Here is a 16,290-nt window from a genome sequence, read left to right on the forward strand (position 1 = left end):
TCATTAAAATGAGCTAAGCACGGATCCCATAGGACTTTCATTTGGCTGACTAGACTGTTGTGAACTCAATTTTTAGGCTCCCTCTAGTGGTCACAAGCGGTACTGTGTAGTGTTGTCTTCTGCAGGTTGGCTGCATCAGCTGGTTCGTTATCCTTGGTTCGTTTCCTATTTAACTCACCTGGATACTCAGTTCCTTGCCTGCTATCAATGTACTCAGTGCTCTTCAGATTCCTTGTGATTACCTTGCTCCCAGCCTCTCTAAGACAAGCTAAGTTTTTGTCCGTTCATTTTTTGATTATCAGCATTCATCATGTTTCTTGTCCAGCTTGCTAAGATGTGATCTCCTCGCTTGCTGGTTGCTCTAGGGGACTGAGTTTCTCCCCCCACACCGTTAGTTGGTGCAGGGGTTCTTGAAATCTCAGAGTGGATATTTTGTAAGGGTTTTTTACTGACCGCACAGACCCCTTACTATTTTCTGCTATCTAGTATTAGTGGGCCTCATTTGCTGAATCTGTTTTCACCCCTGTGTATGTGCCTTCCTCTTACCTCACCGTTATTATTTGTTGGGGGCTTCTATATCTTTGGGGATTATTTCTCTGGAGGCAAGAGAGGTCTTTCTTTCTCTCTAGGGGTAGTTAGTTCCTCAGGCTGGCTCGAGACATCTAGGATTTTTTAGGCACGTTCACCGGCTACTTCTAGTGTGTTTGGATAGGTTCAGATTTGCGGTTAGTCCAGTTTGCCACCTCCCTAGAGCTTGTCCTATGTTTGTTACTTAGCTGCAGTAATTCGTGATCCTCAACCACTAAGGATCATAACACTAGACCTCTATATAAGCCGCACTCACCCAGTGTTGAACTCTATTTGCCTTTCATTAGAATGCCTTCTCCCAAAAAAATTAAAAAAAACAACTTTGTTGGCTGCCTCCTCCTCTGCCTCCAGTTCTTCGTAATAATAATAATAATACGAAAGGTGGCTCTGCTTAGCGTAGGGACAAGACGTAGCTGAAATGAGGGATGGTATTGGGTTTTTGTGTGTGCTCAGTTCTCCAAAAGGACTCCCCATGTGTACTCTGCACCCATGTCTGTGATAGTACCATGCATACCCAACAATTTTTCTAATCTGCAACTGTGCCTTTGGGAGTCACGTGCATCAAAACACTTTTATCTACTCTTATGCACCTGTGTCTGGTGCTTAAAAACAAATGTTTCTAATCTGCAACTGTGTTTGTGGGCGTACTTAAAAAAGACATAGCCGTCAAGATCTTGCTTTTTGTCATCTTGTTGCGTTTCTTCTTGTTTCACAACGATATCATCTGCTGGAAATGAGTGTTCACTTTGTTCACATACATCCCTTCCACAGACTTGCTTAGAGGAGAATAGGTGTATCCCCCAGTAAGCCCCTGTGTGTCCCCACCCACTTATATGAACAGTAGTTTGCACAATATACTTCCTTCACTATGTACAAAAACAACATCTAATCATCCATTTAACAAACTGTCCAGTTTATTACTATATACATTTGAAAATGAGAGTAATGTACAGTAATATTTGCATGTATCTGAACAGTGGGCCCCCAGAAATGGCCTTTTCTTGACAATCCTTTTAAGGTTGCGGATATCCCGGTTGCTTGTGCACCTTTTTCTACCACACATTTTCCTTCCACTCAACTTTCCATGTCTGTGAACAGCCAGCTTCTTTAGCAATGACCTTTTGTGGCTTACCCTCCTTATGGAGTGTGTCAGTGACTGCCTTCTGGACATCTGTCAAGTCAGCAGTCTTCCCCATGATTGTGGAGCTACTGAAACAGACTAACGGACTTTTTAAATGCTCAGGAAGCCTTTGCAGGCGTTTTTGTTAATTATTCTAATTTACTAAGATAATGACTTTTGGGTTTTCATTGCCTGGAAGCCATAATCATCAACATTAACAGAAATAAACACCTGTAATAGATCACTCTGTAATGACTCTATATAATATATGAGTTCCCCTTTTTGTATTGAAGAACCGAAATAAATTAACTTTTTGATGATATTCTAATTTTGTGAGAAGCACCCGTATCATACATACACTGTAAGCTTATTATTACCCGTCATAATGTCATTTTATGGATTTTAAGTTTTGTTTCAATAAAGTGAACTTTTTTTTACCAAAGCACCATAAATTGCTTTGTACGTTTTCCTAGATATAGATATTGATACAGTACATAAAAAGTATATTCCCATGTGAGAATCAAACCTAGCACAATGATAGCCTATGCTGTTAATCAGAAATGAGCAGAATAATTATGGAGGCATCAATCATCAGGTCCTCTTAAAGGAAACCTAACAGCTGATACATGCTGCCTGATCCTAAATGATTTCAGCCATGCACATTGGACATAGTCGGCCAGGCGAGTTCCGTGTGCTTCTCTCTGCCCATAGCCAGTGACTAACAGGTCTCCTGGGGAGCGGACAGGAAGAAATCCCAGCGGCTCTTAAAGTATGTATGTACGAGTCAAGCTTATCGAGCTGGAATCATATTGCCCATGGATCGGCCAGCATGTATCAGCTGTCAGGTTCCCTTTAACATAGACTCGATTGTATTTTTTAGTGGTAACATTGCTCCGTATCTTCGTGATTATTAATAATGCAGGTTTGGCTTAAAGCGCACACATGATAATGTGACTGCTAAAAGGATGAAATATGCTGTAAACTATAGAAGCGAGTCTGATGTTACTTTTAATGTCTTACAACAAAGGAGAACATAAAAGCGATTCATTAATGTTAATAATTAGGAAGGTGCAGCGTGAAATACCCTGTGGTGCAACAGCTGTTGATACACTATATCTTACCAAGTGAAAAGTCAGTGTTATGATACAATCAATGTGATCGGTGACATACATTAATTGCTCATGTCATATAGGATGCTGTGGCTCACCGTTAATATAATATTCCAAATATTTGCAATGTCAAATCCTGTTTCAAAATTAATAAGATCAAATTAATCATTACTAGTGATGAGCGAGTATACTCTTTGCTCGGGTTTTCCCGAGCATGCTCGGGTGGTCTCCGAGTATTTATGCCTGCTCAGAGATTTAGTTTTCCTTGCCGCAGCTGGATGATTTACGGCTGCTAGACAGCTTGATTACATGTGGGGGTTGCCTGGTTGCTAGGGAATCCCCACATGTAATCAAGCTAGTCTAGTAGCCGCAAATCATCCAGCTGCGGCAAGGAAAACTAAATCTCCAAGCAGTCATAAATACTCAGAGACCACCCAAGCGTGCTCGGGAAAACCCGAGCAATGAGTATACTTGCTCATCGCTAATCATTACATGTTCTTCAATCCATTCCTGAACACTTTTTGCAGTATGGAAGAGCGAGGCAATCTGCGGAAAGCTGCCACTGTCATTAGGGATACCGCTGCCATGAAGGGACATACTTGGTCTGTATAACATTTAGGTAGATAATATATGTCAATTTTACATTTACATGAATGACAAGACTCAGGGTTTCACAGCAGAACATTGCCTAGAGTGTCACAGTTCAACTGCCTCCAACGCCACATTACTGTTGGTAACAAGTCAGGACAACTGTCGGTCAACTTGGCAATGGGAAAAAAATGGTGCCTCACATCACCTCACTGGGTAATGTATCAAAACAACGCACCCAGGTGATATTACTTTGCAGCTAGGAAAATGTTCTTCAGGGAATTCTAATTAAAATAAATTATTAAAAGTCCATGTCTATGGCTGCTCATACTTCTTTTGGGGGTTATAAAAAATCTCATGAATGTGGCACATTACAAGTTGGTGAAAACTTTTTAGATAAGGTTAAGATGCCCAAGTAACGATTTACAAGACATTGTCTTCGCAGCTCGGCTTCACACTGTGTTCACTTATTAATGCAGCTGTCATGGCTCAGTTTGGGGATTCTATCCAGTGACCTACTGCTTCATGTTTAGTTCTTCTATCTGTTGAGCTTTTGCTCCTTTCTTTCCCTATCCAAATGCTGATTGTTCTTTTGTCCATAATCTCCCTTCTTGGTTTGCTCATTTCCAGATATTTTCCATTTTCCCATTTTAGTTTGCCCTATCACGTTCTGGGTGGAGCTTTATATATTATCCCTTCACTGCACTTCCTTGCTGGCTATACTTCAAGGAGGATTTGTTCTGAGGAGTTCCAACTAGGGATTTACCCTGCTAGACTTATACCGCTTATATTCTTGTTGTGTGTCTGTTTGTCTACCTTCCCAGTACCTTTTCCTTTTACCACTTTTAGGTTTTGTGGAGGTTATTCTAGTTTCATTTATTTTTTGGTTCTCCTTACTATTCCTTCTCTTCCCTTTTATGAACATGCTTTAAAAGGAGTTGTGCCATGAACAAAAGTATATTTTAATCAAAAGATTAAAAAAATGTTTTTGTGCTGAGATAATCTTATAAACTTGCCCCTGTGTGATGGCTGTGTGTGGCCGTGCCATGCTGGAACATGGTCGGATATACTACAGTTACTGACCAAGGGAAGGCGCAAAAGACTATACAGACAATACAGCATGGGATCACAGCCAATTCTTTCTTTGAGGTAAAATATTGTTTAAAAGCAGGCCTGGGAATGTTTTACACACAAAAAGAATTAGCTGTGATCCCATGCTGTAATATCTGTATACTCTTTTGCTTCCTCCCCTGCCCAGATGTGGTATGATCAGACCATATTCCTGCACGGTTAGACACAGCCATTACACAGTACACAGCAGGGGAACATTTATGAGATTATCTCAGCACAGGAAGATTTTTTTAAATTACATCCAATTGTGGAGTTTATTTTTATTCCAAGATTGGTTGATTAAAATAGACTTATGTTCTTGGCACAACCCCTTTAAGTTCCTCACCTTAAGTCCACCTGCACCCCTTACTTTTCCATTGTTAGCAGGGTGTTGTGGCCTCCCCTCTGGTTCTCCAGGAGGCATGAGAAGCTCCTTGATGGCCTTTTAAGAAGTCAGGTCCGGGGTGGTGTTTTTAGTTGTGCCTATAAGGACTGCCTAGCATGTTGGGTGTAGGTGCGGCTTCTCTCTATAGCAAGTCTCCCTTAACACATGTGTGAGTGTGGTATGTGCATAACAGCAGCCTTCCAGGTTAAAGAAGCACTTGACCTCCTATACCAAACTACTCCCAAAGCTGTGGAGGGACTAACTGTTATCAGGGTTGTACTTAACTATCTCACTAATTAATGTGGATAAAAAGATTCTATTCAAAACAAATGTAGGTAGGTTGACTAGTATACTGCCAGTTATAATACCCACCCAAGTAGGACTTTTCCACTAGTAGAACAGTCTTGGTAATGATGGATTGAATCCAAGATAAGGGAGATGCGGAGTCTTTTGGCCCATAGTGAGTGTAACTACTGGGTATTAGAGATGAGCGAACATCGTCGGCTCCCTCCTTATTCGGCAGGCTATAGCGCTTACCGAAGAAGCTGCATTGGGAAACCGGCTACCTGGAACGCTCCCGATAATCAACTGTCCGGGGCCGCAGCTGCTTGTGTCGTGGCTGTGTGACAGTCGCAACACAGGCTATCCATGCATATGTTGTGACTGTCATGCAGCTGTGGCACCGAACAGCTGATTATCGGGAGCGCGCAAGGTAGCCGGGTTCCCGATGCAGCTTCTTCGGTAAGCGCAATAGCTTGCCGAATAAGGAGGGAGCCGATGATGTTTGCTCATCTCTACTGAGTATACACTCAAGTTTTATTAAAAAATTTACCTCATTTAAGGTAATCTATTTGAATGCATTCAGGTAGGGGATCATCAAGGAGAAATAAGGACTTAGGAATACACAACATCTGCAATATTTGCAAATTTAAGTATTCTGCAAAAGCATATCACTAGATTTAACTAAGGAATAAATGTGACAATTACAGCTATTTTTATGATATATTTTTGCCCAAAAATACTTAAGAGTCTAGTGAACCTATCGGGAAGATCAATCATCTTGGCTGTCTATAATATTGCACTTTGAAAGTTTGCCACCACAGCTCTCACATTTGCTGTTGAATAATTTATATGTTGTGCCTACAATTATGAATATGATTGATTGCAATAATTACAGTGAATTAAATAAGTTGTGAACACATCACCAATTTTCTAAGTAAATATATTTCTAAAGATGCTATTAACATGAAATTCTCACCAGATGTCAATAACAACCCATCCAATCTACACAGGCAAAGAAATTAAACTATAAATATCAATAAATTCAGTTATGTGTTATAATGAGAAAGGACACAAGGAAAAATGTATTGAACACAAAGAAAGAAAGGTGCAAAAAGCCATAGAAAGTCATGACACCAGATGAAATCTATCAGTAATTAGAAGTCAATCCTACCACTTAGTGAAAATTAATATCTGCTGGTTCAACAGATGACTAGTGTTGAGCGATACTTTCCGATATCGGAAAGTATCGGTATCGGAAAGTATCGGCTGATACCGTCAAAATATCGGATCCAATCCGATACCGATACCCGATCCCAATGCAAGTCAATGGGACGAAAATATCGGAATTAAAATAAACCCTTTATAAACTTGTAGGTTCATTCTACATGAAGGAAAACAACTAAGAATAATGTAGGATGTATTGGGGGACGTGGCGGAGACATTAAAGGCACAGAGGTTTAGCCCAATGTAATAGAATAGCAGGTTTTTTGTTTTTTTTTATGACGTTCGGCGGTAGAAAGATTTAGACTATGTTAATTTTTTTTTATTTTGTCAGATATTGATGTTTCACTACTTCCACGCCCTTCACCTTCTTTTTTACTTCTCCCACACTTTCTTCTTCATTATCCTCATCATCAGCTTCTTTGACATCAACTTCTTCACCTTATTCATCTTCTTCATCTTCTACCTATTATTTTTTTGGTTACATTGTTCATATTCTTTTTATTTTACTATTATCTTCATCATATTCTACTTCTTCATCATATTCTTATTTGTGACAGGCATTCCCGAAGTTGTTATCTATAAAAGTTTGAAGATTACACCTTCCGTTCTGCCTGTCACAAAACAGTTACATTTGTCCGCGTTCAGTTTGGCCTGCAGCATCAGGCTTTATCCAGGGGCACCACGAGGAGGAACAGACTCACCCCCATACACTGCTTAGTCTTCTTCTGCTTATAATTTAGATAATATTTTTTGCTCTGATATTTAGTGTTATGCTTAATGTTCTTCTGCTCTTTGTTCTGCAGCCTCTAGTTCTTCTGCTTCTCGGTCTTCCAGGTCGTCGTCGTCTCCAGGGTCGTCGTCTCCGGGGTCGTCGTCATCGGGGTGGTCTTCAGGGTCGTCGTCTCCGGGGTCGTCGTCATCGGGGTGGTCTTCGGGGTCATCGTCTCCAGGGTCGTCGTCATCATAGGGGTGGTCTTCCGGGTCATCGTGTTTAGTCTCTTGAACTTGGAAATGTAGCAGAAGGTACAAGAAGGCTGAGAAAATGCCGAGAACCAGCTGATGGAACTGGAACTCGGATGGCTACCCGAAGGTCCAAGAGCCAATGGAACTACCGAGGACCAGCTGACGTTACTGGAACCCGGTTACTAAGCAGGAGGTACCCGTGCCTGAAAGCACTACCAAGGACCACCTGACGTTGGTGGAACTCGGATACCCAGAGGGAGGCACCTAAGCCAAAGGCTCTGCCCGGAACCAGCTGACGGTACTGGAACCAGGATGGGGAGCAGAAGGTACAAGAGCAAGTGTCTGCGTGGCTTTTGCAGGACACGATGCCGGCTGCACAGCAGGGGAACAGCTGGCGGTGCTGAACCCCACTGACACATTGGCTGGTGTTTTTCTCTGTGCAGCTAGCAGTACCGGGCCCCAACTGGCGGTGTTGGAGCCCGGGGTCAGCAGGAGGAGGAGATGGAGCAGAGTGTAGGCCGAAGCCTGCACTGGCGGCAGCTTTTGGGTCTGTTGTGCCTGCGTGGCAGTTGCAGGACACGTTGCCGGCTGCACAGCAGGGGAACAGCTGGCGGTGCTGAACCCCACTGACACATTGGCTGGTGTTTTTCTCTGTGCAGCTAGCAGTACCGGGCCCCAACTGGCGGTGTTGGAGCCCAGGGCTCTGCAGGGGGAGCAGAGTGTAGGCCGAAGCCTAATTGAACCAATTTCAAAGGTAACCTTTAACCCCCCCTCAGGGGTTACAAAGTAGAAGAGCCACAGCTTATGCAGCAGTAGTGCTGCACAAGTCAAAGGTTGCTCTTTTAATTTCGCTCCTTGCACACGCTGAATGAAACACGTATAACATTTAGCCCTTTAAACAGTCAAACTGTGTTGGAGGCGCGAGTTCCCTTTGTAATGAGACGCAGCACAGATGTCAAGAATCCCACCTTGGTGCTGGGTGCAGCCTCCTGAGCGTTGTTATTTGCTGTACAGGAGTCTGCGCTGTCGTGTGATCCCCTGGCCTAGCGCTGTTAGCGCTGCCCATGTTCTGGCATCATTTAATGTCGGCCGGTGCGGTTCGCGATGACCATGAATCCCAGCCCCGCAGTGTCTTAACATTGTTAAAACACTGCGGGGCTGGGATTCAGGGCCTGGCGCAGCACATATGTTCGCCTCTGACACTCGGGTCCTTACACCCGCTTCAGACTGTGCGGCGTCATCTGATCCCTTATCGCATGCCACGGCCATGAAGCCGCACAGTCCGCAGAAGGCGGAAGGAGATGAGGGACAGGCGAACTGATGCACTGATCATGCCCGTCAATCACACCCTCGCAGTCCCAATAAATAAGACAACGAGGGGCGTTGTGTGGGTCAGGGCGGCCGCAGAGGCGCAGGCAGCCAAACAATGATGCCAGAAGACGGGCAGCGCTACCAAGGGGGTTGCAGCGTGTCATTACAAAGGAAAGTCACACCACCGGGACGGTTAAATGGTCACACAGAGGACACATTTTAGACGTGTTTTCAGTTCCACATGTGCGAGGAGAATACGTTTATGAGCCACCTTGCACACATGCAGCATTACCGCTGTACAAGGTGGCCTTTAAAACGTACAAACGCCTGGGGGAGGGGGGACAGGTTCCCTTCAATTTCAGTTCTTGTGTCTGCGTGGCTTTTGCAGGACACGATGCCGGCTGCACAGCAGGGGAACAGCTGGCGGTGCTGAACCCCACTGACACATTGGCTGGTGTTTTTCTCTGTGCAGCTAGCAGTACCGGGCCCCAACTGGCGGTGTTGGAGCCCGCGGTCAGCAGGAGGAGGAGATGGAGCAGAGTGTAGGCCGAAGCCTGCACTGGCGGCAGCTTTTGGGTCTGTTGTGCCTGCGTGGCAGTTGCAGGACACGTTGCCAGCTGCACAGCAGGGGAACAGCTGGCGGTGCTGAACCCCACTGACACATTGGCTGGTGTTTTTCTCTGTGCAGCTAGCAGTACCGGGCCCCAACTGGCGGTGTTGGAGCCCAGGGCTCTGCAGGGGGAGCAGAGTGTAGGCCGAAGCCTAATTGAACCAATTTCAAAGGTAACCTTTAACCCCCCCTCAGGGGTTACAAAGTAGAAGAGCCACAGCTTATGCAGCAGTAGTGCTGCACAAGTCAAAGGTTGCTCTTTTAATTTCGCTCCTTGCACACGCTGAATGAAACACGTATAACATTTAGCCCTTTAAACAGTCAAACTGTGTTGGAGGCGCGAGTTCCCTTTGTAATGAGACGCAGCACAGATGTCAAGAATCCCACCTTGGTGCTGGGTGCAGCCTCCTGAGCGTTGTTATTTGCTGTACAGGAGTCTGCGCTGTCGTGTGATCCCCTGGCCTAGCGCTGTTAGCGCTGCCCATGTTCTGGCATCATTTAATGTCGGCCGGTGCGGTTCGCGATGACCATGAATCCCAGCCCTGCAGTGTCTTAACATTGTTAAAACACTGCGGGGCTGGGATTCAGGGCCTGGCGCAGCACATATGTTCGCCTCTGACACTCGGGTCCTTACACCCGCTTCAGACTGTGCGGCGTCATCTGATCCCTTATCGCATGCCACGGCCATGAAGCCGCACAGTCCGCAGAAGGCGGAAGGAGATGAGGGACAGGCGAACTGATGCACTGATCATGCCCGTCAATCACACCCTCGCAGTCCCAATAAATAAGACAACGAGGGGCGTTGTGTGGGTCAGGGCGGCCGCAGAGGCGCAGGCAGCCAAACAATGATGCCAGAAGACGGGCAGCGCTACCAAGGGGGTTGCAGCGTGTCATTACAAAGGAAAGTCACACCACCGGGACGGTTAAATGGTCACACAGAGGACACATTTTAGACGTGTTTTCAGTTCCACATGTGCGAGGAGAATACGTTTATGAGCCACCTTGCACACATGCAGCATTACCGCTGTACAAGGTGGCCTTTAAAACGTACAAACGCCTGGGGGAGGGGGGACAGGTTCCCTTCAATTTCAGTTCTTGTGTCTGCGTGGCTTTTGCAGGACACGATGCCGGCTGCACAGCAGGGGAACAGCTGGCGGTGCTGAACCCCACTGACACATTGGCTGGTGTTTTTCTCTGTGCAGCTAGCAGTACCGGGCCCCAACTGGCGGTGTTGGAGCCCGGGGTCAGCAGGAGGAGGAGATGGAGCAGAGTGTAGGCCGAAGCCTGCACTGGCGGCAGCTTTTGGGTCTGTTGTGCCTGCGTGGCAGTTGCAGGACACGTTGCCGGCTGCACAGCAGGGGAACAGCTGGCGGTGCTGAACCCCACTGACACATTGGCTGGTGTTTTTCTCTGTGCAGCTAGCACATCTGGGCCCCAACTGGCGGTGTTAGAGCCCAGGGTCAGCAGGAGGAGCAGGGGGAGCGGAGTGTAGGCCGAAGCCTGCACTGGAGCAAGTTGAAAGGAAACCTTTAACCCCCCCCCCCAGGCGTTTGTAGCTGGAAGAGCCATCGTGTACACCACTAATGCTGGAAAAGGTAAACTTAGCTCTTTTAATTATGGTCCTTGCAGATGCTGAACCTAACACTTATGAAATGTGTCCCCTCACAGCGTTCAACCGTCCGGTAGGTGGAACTTTCCTTTGTCATGTGACGCAGCACAGCCGTCATTTTTACCCCCTTGGCGCCGTGCGCCACCTCCTCAGCGTTGTTTGAATCTGTCCCGGAGCCTGCGCTGTTAGGTTACCCCTTGGCCATGCACACATTTCGCGCTGCCCGTCTTCTGACATCATTTGCTGTCAGGCTGGCTGCGCCTGTGTGGGTGCGCTGTCCGAGATTCAGCCTCGCGGTGTCGTGTAATGTAATCCCACCGCGGGCCTGGGATCCGTGGCCATGCGCAGTGCATATCCTCACCTCTCACTCCCCTCCCTACGGCTTCTTCAGACTGTGCGGTGTCACGGCCGTGGCATGCTATTAGGGATCAGCTGACACCGAACAGTCTTTAGAAGCCGTAGGGAGGGGAGTGAGAGGCGAGGATATGCACTGCGCATGGCCACGGATCCCAGGCCCGCGGTGGGATTACATTACACGACACTGCGAGGCTGAATCTCGGACAGCGCACACACACAGGCGCAGCCAGCCTGACAGCAAATGATGTCAGAAGACAGGCAGCGCGAAATGTGTGCATGGCCAAGGGGTAACCTAACAGCGCAGGCTCCGGGACAGATTCAAACAACGCTGAGGAGGCAGCGCACGGCGCCAAGGGGGTAAAAATGACGGCTGTGCTGCGTCACATGACAAAGGAAAGTTCCACCTACCGGACGGTTGAACGCTGTGAGGGGACACATTTCATAAGTGTTAGGTTCAGCATCTGCAAGGAGCACCACGAAAAGAGGCACTTTTTCCCTTTGCATCATTACTGCTGCACAAGGTGGCTCCTTCAGTAACAAACGCCTGGGGGGAGGGGGACAGGTTCCCTTAAATTTAACTTGTTGTGCCTGCGTGGCGGTCGCAGTACACGTTGCCGTATACACAGCAGGGGAACAGCTGGCGGTGCTGAACCCCACTAACACATTTGCGAGGTGTTTGGCTCTGTGCGTACAGCACTTCTGGACGGCAACTGGCGGTGTTGGAGCCCAGGGACAGGTGGAGGAGGAGGAGGTTGGAGGAGGTTGGAGGAGGTAGGAGGGATTGCCACACACACAGCAGGGGAACAGCTGACGTTACTGAACCCCAATAACAGAGGAGGGACTGTTGACTGTGCGTACAGCACTTCTGGACGGCAACTGGCGGTGTTGGAGCCCAGGGACAGGTGGAGGAGGAGTAGGTTGGAGGAGGTAGGAGGGATTGCCACACACACAGCAGGGGAACAGCTGACGTTACTGAACCCCAATAACAGAGGAGGGACTGTTGACTGTGCGTACAGCACTTCTGGACGGCAACTGGCGGTGTTGGAGCCCAGGGACAGGTGGAGGAGGAGGAGGTTGGAGGAGGTTGGAGGAGGTAGGAGGGATTGCCACACACACAGCAGGGGAACAGCTGACGTTACTGAACCCCAATAACAGAGGAGGGACTGTTGACTGTGCGTACAGCACTTCTGGACGGCAACTGGCGGTGTTGGAGCCCAGGGACAGGTGGAGGAGGAGGAGGTAGGAGGAGGTAGGAGGGATTGCCACACACACAGCAGGGGAACAGCTGACGTTACTGAACCCCAATAACAGAGGAGGGACTGTTGACTGTGCGTACAGCACTTCTGGACGGCAACTGGCGGTGTTGGAGCCCAGGGACAGGTGGAGGAGGAGGAGGTTGGAGGAGGTTGGAGGAGGTAGGAGGGATTGCCACACACACAGCAGGGGAACAGCTGACGTTACTGAACCCCAATAACAGAGGAGGGACTGTTGACTGTGCGTACAGCACTTCTGGACGGCAACTGGCGGTGTTGGAGCCCAGGGACAGGTGGAGGAGGAGGAGGTTGGAGGAGGTTGGAGGAGGTAGGAGGGATTGCCACACACACAGCAGGGGAACAGCTGACGTTACTGAACCCCAATAACAGAGGAGGGACTGTTGACTGTGCGTACAGCACTTCTGGACGGCAACTGGCGGTGTTGGAGCCCAGGGACAGGTGGAGGAGGAGGAGGTTGGAGGAGGTTGGAGGAGGTAGGAGGGATTGCCACACACACAGCAGGGGAACAGCTGACGTTACTGAACCCCAATAACAGAGGAGGGACTGTTGACTGTGCGTACAGCACTTCTGGACGGCAACTGGCGGTGTTGGAGCCCAGGGACAGGTGGAGGAGGAGGAGGTAGGAGGAGGTAGGAGGGATTGCCACACACACAGCAGGGGAACAGCTGACGTTACTGAACCCCAATAACAGAGGAGGGACTGTTGACTGTGCGTACAGCACTTCTGGACGGCAACTGGCGGTGTTGGAGCCCAGGGACAGGTGGAGGAGGAGGAGGTTGGAGGAGGTTGGAGGAGGTAGGAGGGATTGCCACACACACAGCAGGGGAACAGCTGATGTTACTGAACCCCAATAACAGAGGAGGGACTGTTGACTGTGCGTACAGCACTTCTGGACGGCAACTGGCGGTGTTGGAGCCCAGGGACAGGTGGAGGAGGAGGAGGTTGGAGGAGGTTGGAGGAGGTAGGAGGGATTGCCACACACACAGCAGGGGAACAGCTGACGTTACTGAACCCCAATAACAGAGGAGGGACTGTTGACTGTGCGTACAGCACTTCTGGACGGCAACTGGCGGTGTTGGAGCCCAGGGACAGGTGGAGGAGGAGGAGGTTAGAGGAGGTTGGAGGGATTGCCACACACACAGCAGGGGAACAGCTGACGTTACTGAACCCCAATAACAGAGGAGGGACTGTTGACTGTGCGTACAGCACTTCTGGACGGCAACTGGCGGTGTTGGAGCCCAGGGACAGGTGGAGGAGGAGGAGGTTTGAGGAGGTTGGAGGAGGTAGGAGGGATTGCCACACACACAGCAGGGGAACAGCTGATGTTACTGAACCCCAATAACAGAGGAGGGACTGTTGACTGTGCGTACAGCACTTCTGGACGGCAACTGGCGGTATTGGAGCCCAGGGACAGGTGGAGGAGGAGGAGGTTGGAGGAGGTTGGAGGAGGTAGGAGGGATTGCCACACACACAGCAGGGGAACAGCTGACATTACTGAACCCCAATAACAGAGGAGGGACTGTTGACTGTGCGTACAGCACTTCTGGACGGCAACTGGCGGTGTTGGAGCCCAGGGACAGGTGGAGGAGGAGGAGGTTGGAGGAGGTTGGAGGAGGTAGGAGGGATTGCCACACACACAGCAGGGGAACAGCTGACGTTACTGAACCCCAATAACAGAGGAGGGACTGCTGACTGTGCGTACAGCACTTCTGGACGGCAACTGGCGGTGTTGGAGCCCAGGGACAGGTGGAGGAGGAGGAGGAGGTTGGAGGAGGTTGGAGGAGGTAGGAGGGATTGCCACACACACAGCAGGGGAACAGCTGACGTTACTGAACCCCAATAACAGAGGAGGGACTGTTGACTGTGCGTACAGCACTTCTGGACGGCAACTGGCGGTGTTGGAGCCCAGGGACAGGTGGAGGAGGAGGAGGAGGTAGGAGGAGGTAGGAGGGATTGCCACACACACAGCAGGGGAACAGCTGACGTTACTGAACCCCAATAGCAGAGGAGGGACTGTTGACTGTGCGTACAGCACTTCTGGACGGCAACTGGCGGTGTTGGAGCCCAGGGACAGGTGGAGGAGGAGGAGGTTGGAGGAGGTTGGAGGAGGTAGGAGGGATTGCCACACACACAGCAGGGGAACAGCTGACGTTACTGAACCCCAATAACAGAGGAGGGACTGTTGACTGTGCGTACAGCACTTCTGGACGGCAACTGGCGGTGTTGGAGCCCAGGGACAGGTGGAGGAGGAGGAGGTTGGAGGAGGTTGGAGGAGGTAGGAGGGATTGCCACACACACAGCAGGGGAACAGCTGATGTTACTGAACCCCAATAACAGAGGAGGGACTGTTGACTGTGCGTACAGCACTTCTGGACGGCAACTGGCGGTGTTGGAGCCCAGGGACAGGTGGAGGAGGAGGAGGTTGGAGGAGGTTGGAGGAGGTAGGAGGGATTGCCACACACACAGCAGGGGAACAGCTGACGTTACTGAACCCCAATAACAGAGGAGGGACTGTTGACTGTGCGTACAGCACTTCTGGACGGCAACTGGCGGTGTTGGAGCCCAGGGACAGGTGGAGGAGGAGGAGGTAGGAGGAGGTAGGAGGGATTGCCACACACACAGCAGGGGAACAGCTGACGTTACTGAACCCCAATAACAGAGGAGGGACTGTTGACTGTGCGTACAGCACTTCTGGACGGCAACTGGCGGTGTTGGAGCCCAGGGACAGGTGGAGGAGGAGGAGGTTGGAGGAGGTTGGAGGAGGTAGGAGGGATTGCCACACACACAGCAGGGGAACAGCTGACGTTACTGAACCCCAATAACAGAGGAGGGACTGTTGACTGTGCGTACAGCACTTCTGGACGGCAACTGGCGGTGTTGGAGCCCAGGGACAGGTGGAAAAGCAGAGGAACACAATGTAGGCCGAAGCCTGAGAAAGTCGAAAGGGAACCTTTAACCCCCCCCCCCCAAGGCGTTTGTAGCTGAAAGAGCCAGCTTGTGCAGCACAAAAGATGCAAAAGGAAAAGGTGGCTCTTTTCATCATGCTCCTTGCAAACACAGAACTAAACACTTATAAAATGTGTCCCCTGCAACCGTAAAACCGTCCTGGAGGTGGGACTTTCCTTCGTAATGTGACGCAGCACAGCCGTCATTCCTACCCCCCCCCGGCGACGCGCACTGGCTCCTCAGCGATGTTTGATTCTGTCCCGGAGCCTGCGCTGTTATGTTATCCCGTGGCCAGGCACACTTAGCGCTTCCCGTCTTCTGGCATCATTTGGTGTCAGGATGGCTGCGCCTGTGCGGCCGCGCTGGCAGAGAGCCCGCCTCGCAGTGTCTTCTGATTTAATCCCACCGCGGGCCTGGGATCCATGGACATGCGCAGTGCATATCCTCGCCTCTCACTCCCCTCCCTACGGCTTCTTAAGACTGTGCGGTGTCACGGCCGTGGCATGCTATTAGGGACCAGCTGACACCGAACAGTCTGAAGAAGCCATAGGGAGATAAGTGAGAGGTGGAGGTTCAGATATGCACTGCGCATGTCCATGGATCCCAGGCCCCCAGTGGGATTAAATCAGAAGACACTGCGAGGCGGGCTCTCTGCCAGCGCGGCCGCACAGGCGCAGCCATCCTGACACCAAATGATGCCAGAAGACGGGCAGCGCTAAGTGTGCCTGGCCACGGGATAACATAACAGCACAGGCTCCGGGACGGAATCAAACAACGCTGAGGAGCGGGTGCGCGGCGCCGGGGGGGTAGGAAT

Source organism: Ranitomeya variabilis, chromosome 2 (genome assembly GCF_051348905.1).
Source record: "Ranitomeya variabilis isolate aRanVar5 chromosome 2, aRanVar5.hap1, whole genome shotgun sequence".
Taxonomy (NCBI): Eukaryota; Metazoa; Chordata; class Amphibia; order Anura; family Dendrobatidae; genus Ranitomeya; species Ranitomeya variabilis.